This window comes from Cyanistes caeruleus, chromosome 5, assembly GCF_971803275.1.
Source record: "Cyanistes caeruleus chromosome 5, bCyaCae1.hap1.1, whole genome shotgun sequence".
NCBI lineage: Eukaryota > Metazoa > Chordata > Aves > Passeriformes > Paridae > Cyanistes > Cyanistes caeruleus.
The window spans coordinates 51,432,473-51,440,102 of record NC_141705.1 but is presented as its reverse complement, the minus strand read 5'-3'; positions in this window follow the sequence as shown (position 1 = coordinate 51,440,102).

The following is a 7,630-nucleotide window of genomic DNA, read 5'->3' as shown; positions in this document are numbered from 1 at the left end:
ATTTATTATATTATTATATGTATTTTTAAAGTAGAGAATGTACTTTAAAATCATTTGTTTGTAAAGCTCAGCCAGAAGAGGCAAAAATGTTAATGACTTCATGAGTATTTGAAAACTGAGCAGTCAGCATACCAGAAGGTTAGAAAATAAGGCACCACAGTACTTGCTAGGGAATACTTAGTAAATAGCTTATGCTACTCAGGCAATAGATATTATGGTTATTTGTGCTTAATGTGCCATGCCAATTAAGAGGCACATTTGTTTTGATCCCAAAAGATTTATTCTATTTTAACTGAAAATGTCAGCAAAGTCTTAAAATGTGAAGCAAGTCTTCAGAAACCCTTATTAACCATTCCCCTTGCACTGCCCTTCAAAAAGAAGCAAACATAATCAGTTAGAAATTGAAAAAACTCAAGAGATTAATTTTGTGTGATGCCAAGCTCCTCTCATGCTAGCTCTCACAGTGAAATAAGGGACCTTTTAAAAACATGTTGTATAGGAAAAAACCAGGAACAACATGGTATTTATATGGGGCCATTTCCATTGCTTGATGACTGCTTATTAGCTTGATTTCCCCACCTCTGAGGCCAAAGATGCATTGGCCAGGTGACCTCTGTGTTGTGCTCTTGGCTTTGCTGGGATTGCAGGAGGGGGAAGTTGTCCATTTCCATGCTGGCCATGCTTCTCTGTCTGTCTTTCTGAAGTTCATCACAAAGTGTGACTGGCAGCAGGGACAAGAGAACCTCTGCCAGCCCCAGCCCTTGGCAGACCAGTGGATCCCTGAGCTCAGCAACAGCTGCAGTCACTGCCAGAGGCTGGGAAGTCTGCCTGTGCAGCCATGGCCTGTCTTGCCTTTTGTCCCTGAGCTAGAGAGGGGCAGAGACCATGGAAGTAAAGGCAGCATCCATCCAAAAGTAGCATCCATCTCTAGAACCTGTAGGTTGGTTCATCATAGCTTGAGATCCCATCCTTCATTCAGCATTTGCTTCTTCCCTCTTTTTGTTCTTATCTTAAAAGAAGGAGCTGGAGATTTGGGGGGTTATTACATCCCTGACAGTCTCATTACAACACATATTGTAAATAGACTCAAACACTGTTTTTTCTCACTTGCCATACGTACATATTGACCAAAGAAAACTGTAATTTGTTAAAATCAACTGCATGGGCTTGTTCATGTGATATTTCTGTCTCATATGGTAAAAATTAATTAAAAGGGTTAACTAAGGAAAGCTTCCATGAGGTATGCATGACTTTCTGAGTTGTCCCACGTAGTTCTTGTTAAAACTGGGTGCAAGAAGACAGATTAGGGAGCTGGGAAAAGCAGACCAAACAGAGAAAGAGAGAGAGAGAGAGATAATAATTTTTAAAATGTAGTTGGAAGAGACAGCAGGAGATCATCCAGTTCTTTCTCTGCCTGAAGGCAGGATCAACTATAACTATGTCAGCTTTGACAGATGTTTGCCTAACTGGTTCTTGAAAGTTTCTAATGATGATGAATTCACAATCTCACCAGATGTTATACTCCAGTGTTTAATTATCTCTATGGTTTGAAAGAATTTCTTAAGCCTAATGCAATCTCTACTTGTTCTGTTTCTCATGAAAATAGGGACAGATGTTTGTCTACCTCTTGCAGTGTTTTTATGTGCACTTGCAGACATGTTCTCCTTCATATTCTCCACTTAATATTAAGCACATCCCATTTATTAAACTTTTCCTTAATGGCCACGATCTCAAGAGCTGAGAATAAATAGAGGTTGTTTCTGAGCTATCTCAAATTCAGCAACAATAAAACAAGCTGGATGCCCCAAACTGTGTCCCAAATAGGACACAATGCTCTTGCCTTACTGGGCACTGAGCATAACAGTCCTGCTCAAAGAAAACAGCAGTCTTGGGGATGTACAGTTTTAGTATGACCAAACATGGCATTTCCATTTTTCATAGTGGTGTAACCTGTTATCACTCCCAGTTCTGCTTCTCCCGAAGAATGGTTACATAGGATATTTTTTTCCTCATCTGTTTTACCTGTATTTATGCCACTCTTCATTTTCTCCTTTTCGATCCTGTATGGAACAGTGATTTTTGAGTAATACATAATTATTTTCTTACAATTTCTTTAATTTACAAGATCATTCTGAATTTTAATCTTAATTTCAGTGCAGGACTTCCAGATGCTTACAGTCCTTTCTTAGTTTGATGTCATCTGCACTTTGCATCCTGTGATCTGGATTGTAAATACAAGGATTGGACAAAAGCCACAGGAACATCCCCCCATATGATAAATTCTTCTATACTGACCACTCAGTCAGTATAGGGCCATTAATCAGTTCTGGAGTTCGATCTGGATTGCATTTCTCTGGCTAATGGGAATGCCATAGGATACCCCAAGTCATGGATCTGTCATAATGACACACTACTGAAAGCCTTACTGAAGCCAACAGAGATAACATTTGCCATTTCCTCCGTATTCATGAACCTTCCTGCTCTGCTTCAAAACAAGCTGAGTCAGTTCATTGCACATCTTCACAAATCCATGCTGGCTGTTGCTCCCAAGGTGTGTGTGTGTGGGGTGAGGGTGTGGGTGTACATTAAGTGATTATAGCTTCTTGGCATTTTATTGGCATAATAGTTCTCTCCCATTAAAAGTGTTTCAAGCTTGGTTGTGTCCCAGACCTGAAAATTATCTTTCACTTTACAGTAAATACAAAATCTCACAACAGAGAGGACAGGAAATTTTCATCCTTTCCCCAAATATGTGAAGCTTTTACTGTGTGCAAATAGTTAAATGCAGCCTAGTAACAGTAATCCTTTCTTGCAAAAAGTTTATAATAATATGACAGTGTTGAATTAAATAGCAGTTAAAAAATTTCATGTAAATCCCAATTTACCTGTGTGACCTTTCTAAGTCCCAAAGCTTTGAAGGTAGTTTCTTAGGGAGATTATCGAGTTTGGAAATAAGAAGTAAAAAATATTCCTCTAATATTAAGATACATTTTTAAGAATGAGGCTTATTTTCCTTGAATGTAAAATAAAATGAAGCAAAGTGTTCTGACTACAGAAAGAGAAATGAAGGAATTAACTCTGATCCTAGGAGTGGAAGTGTACCTGTACCTAATCTTTTTCTGTGTGCATTTACAAAAACCACTACTCCACCTTTCAAATACCAAGATTTGAAGAAACAAATTATAGTAGATTATAAAGAAACACAAAGAAAGTATAAAAACAGCTCAAAGGATGATTTGAGTTTTTCCTCTTAGAAAAATAACTGGTCTATGTATTTTTAACAAGTGCAGGCATGGATTCCTTTAGCACTCTGTTTGCAGTAAAATGAGGGTTTATAATTTAAAAGCATTAATTAAACAGAAAGGGGTATAAAATAACACATAAATGTATACAATGAAAGATTGTATATGCCTTGCTCCAGTTCCTTTGAGATTCAGAACAGTACATGACAGAACTCTGCTACTGCTTATGCACTAATAACATGCTAGTGAACAAATTTTATTTGCTTAAGGCCAAATTCTGTTCTTCAAAGATACTCTTTCAGAAGTCCAGTTCAGCCTTTTTCTCTCTCAAAATACCTGGAGAAAAATAGCTGGATCATGTTTTATAAATACATTTGGAAAAAAAAAAACCACCAAACAAAACCCTGTAAAAATGTTTGGTGCAAATCTGTATTTGCTCATGTGTATTTATTTATGCAAGCACCATGTTTTGATGAATTACAGGGACAGTTATATGAATGCTGGGCCAAAGAACTTGAACTTTCTGTTCATTTTTACTCTGTCAGTTTCTGTACTACAAAATGTCAAAAATACAACAGTATAGAAGAATTACAGCAGTGTAGCCTGATAGAAGTAAGCCAAAAGATCAGTATGGAAGCACACACTGGAAATGTATTTGTTTCAGTTGATTCAGGAGAACTAAAATACCTTTTGGCCTGCACTTCTAAGGTTATGCCCCTCTCAAAATGATTCCTTGAAGCAAAAAGTGCTTTGACTGTGATTTGCAAACAATATGGGAGGTTTCAGCTGCAGGTGACAAACCAAACTCCTCAGCAATGATGCATGTTCATACAGCTCTGACACTTCTTTCTGTTTCAACGGTCATATATTCAGCATTTCAGGAAAAACTGATTCTGATGAAGTTGTATTTTTTGAAGTGTTTTTAACTCCTTGTATATTAAATAAACAGAAGCTACTGCTTTCCTTTCTAGAATAATTTTCTGACTCAGTACAGATTCTAAGTGCTCAGGATATGTAGGATGCCATTAAATCAGGAGTGTTGAGGGATGACAAATTGGGCAGTAAATGATGATCCACATGCTATCATGAATGGATTAAAGGATCTAAAGATAGCCTGCAGTCCTATGGTGAACTCTGCATGGGTGATGCACTGTGGGAGCAGAATGAAATGGGAAACTCCATGATTGTCCCAATGAAACTGGTGTTCCAGCCTTAGGCAGATCTATCCACAATTCAGCAGGTGCTTGTAAGTAAAATTAACCTGGAAGTCAAAACAAAAAACCCCAGCAGAAGTATCCTGGATGCATGGTTTCTGACAAGTCACAGCCTTTTGAGAGCAAGCCAGGCCTTTGATAATGGTTAACTTGACTTCTGAGAGAGCATTTGCCCAAATCAATGAAATGGGTAGCAAGCACAATGTCTGAAATTCTACACTCAAGTTTTTCTCTCTCTTGTTTCTTAATCAAATATATATAAACTCAAAAAAGAACAACTAACTATTTCAGAGAAATAGAGAAAAATAAACTGCATTTACTTTTTAACAAGTAAAACTATATACACACACACACACATATATATATACACCATGAGCTCAATATTGAAATAACAGTACTGCAAAAAAATTACCTTAAATAACCTCAGGTGAGAAAAAAAATAAAGTAGTAGCAATGTTCAAGAATGGTAGTAGAGTAGTTGAATGCTTCATGTTCCTAGAAAATATGAACCACAACAGACAGTTTAAAAGTATCTTCATACACAAAAAAAAAAAATGATACTTACATAAAGTAATACCAATACAAAATCTATCATACTACAAAATCAGTCTTATTCTTTTATTCTTTCCAAAATTGTGGTCTTTTTTTATTGTTTGTTGAGTAGAAAAAAACACTGTCTATGCAAAGGACAGTAAAAAGGAAAAAACTCCTGGGTAAGAGAGAAGAGACAGATCCAACCAGAGGCCTTACTCTGCAATCACTGTGCAGCTCACACAACAAAATTGTTTGGATATTCATATATTTAGGTATGGTGAGGTTGCTGCAGCAACATCATGTGCTACATACAACTCTTGATGCTTTTTCAGTGTCAGCTGAATTAGTTTTAACATTTTAATAGATTTTACAATTTTTGTTAGTTTTCTTTTGTTACTATTATTATTATTATTACTATTATTTATAATTAGGTATTTATTTGACAACTGGTCTTCCTGCTCACAATTTATGACAAAGCAGAAACACTTTCCACCAATCCTATAGAATATTTGGGGACAAGCCCCAACAGCAGTGCTGTAAGGCTTCACCTGTCACAGACCCTGCTGTTTGTACTCTACAGTACTTCAGTGGGTTCTCATGAGGTAGCTGAGGTAGACCTTCCCTTAATACAAAGTCGCTTGAAGTGACAGGACACAAAAACACCATGAACCTAAAGAACAATAGTTGAAACAACTGGCACTTATCAGGGATGTCTGTAGACACATTTTGTCTTTTGGCTGATTATTTACTAGTGCACAACAATTTTACTGCCTTGCCAGTTTGTAAAATGTAACACAGAATGTGACTCTTTGTACCTCACCAAGTTTTATTCCTGTTACCAAACTCCTAAAACTGAATTTCCTTTTACTAAGGACAGTGTAAATTCAATTTGCATCCATTTCAAAATGAGTAATTTTAAACTGGTATCTTTGTTTTCTTTTGCTTCTTTCAGTGTTCAGGCCATTATTATATACCATTGAGCTATCAACCTTCATAAAGTTCTCTGAAGGCCTACATACCATCTGGTATGCTCCTCTATCACTGGCATAGCAACAAAACTGTGTCTTAAGTGAAAACAAGTCAAATGTAACAGTTCTAATGTTGCATGTAAAGCAATTCGGTATAAAAATAGATTCTTTTCAAATTTCTGCTACCATTCTTTAAAAAAAACCAACAAAAACTCACAAATCAGCCTACAAAACAATAGCAGACAGCAATCTGTCAGCTTTCCAGTAAGCACAAGCTGTCCAACCAGTGCCATTAGCACCTCAAAAAAGACATTTTTCCTGCCTTGCTTGCCAGGAATTCACAATAGCTTGTTAACAATACTAATACCTACCAATTACCCAGTCTTTCCAAGTTCAAAGCACTGTAAAAACTGAAGTAATCTGCTGCAGCATTTTCTAGGTTCATGCTAATTCCTGTAAACGAAATGTTTTTAAAATCTGGCATGTTCTGGAGTATTCTATTTAATCCCCTTCATTTTCACTGTTTTCTTATCTTGAACTTGTTTTTTCTCCCAAGTTCTGGAATTTATGGTTTTTTCCTTATAACTTTTCCCCCAAGACTTGCTGAGTCACAAGCACAGACTGAGCTGAGTGTATGCTCCCCTTTACACTTGCTTTCTCCAATTTCATCTTTCTATTCTCAGCTTTTCAAACATATTCATTCAGCTTTGCAGCCTCAAAGCCCATTTGTCTCTGCACATTTAACATTGTTTGACTTCATCCTCCAAGTCAGTAAGACAACATGACTTGACATCTATCACATGTCATCCTTGCCTCATGGAAAAAGTGGTCAATGTCTTGTCAGAGTCCTTAACCTTTAGATGTGTTGCAATAAATCAGTGTGAGGTAAGCACATCAGAGGTGCTAAGAGCAGTACTAATGTTCTGCAGAGAAGCTCAGAGCTTGGCCATGGTTGTCAGGTTCCAAGGAGCCAAATTCTCTGAGCTAAAGTAAGTATCCTCATGGACCATTCTTTTTTCCTCCTCTAGCCCACACCCAGCTTTACCTCTGTTGTACCTACAAGCTTCTTTATTCCCATTTTTGGGGTAACTCATCTTTTAAGTGGGTGGAATTTCAAGTTGGTAGGAGTCTGAGCTTGTGCTGACAGGCAAAACTCTTCCATTTTCACACTGGCCTGCTCTTTGCATGAAAGCCCTTGATCTCGTCTTGCCTTTTTAAATGACAAGAGTGAGTCTAGCCCAGACACTCCTTCTCCAGCACAATTTAGTCCTCTTCAGAGGATAACCTCAGGGGATAACCTCAGATGATCTCTGAACTACACTGTTCAAGCACCAGCCAGTCTGCAAATCCACCTGTGCCTTGGCATCCGCCTCTGGGGGCGAAATCACTCTTCTGTTCCATTTACACTGTCACTTATTTGTATTTGGGATTAGCAGAATGCAGTTTCTAACAAATTTAAACTCATCTATTTTCCAAATTGTATAATAATATTTGATGTGAAGGCAAGACATCACTGAAGCTTGATTTCCTCCAAATCCTTTTGCTTCTAAGGTGCTTGGTACTGCAATTTAGAAGTCAAATAACTTGAAGGGCGAAGGAACATCCTGTGAGCCCAGAACTACAGAGCTGGCACAATAGATGGGTAAGTGGCTTCTTTTTCTGGTTTTCTGTT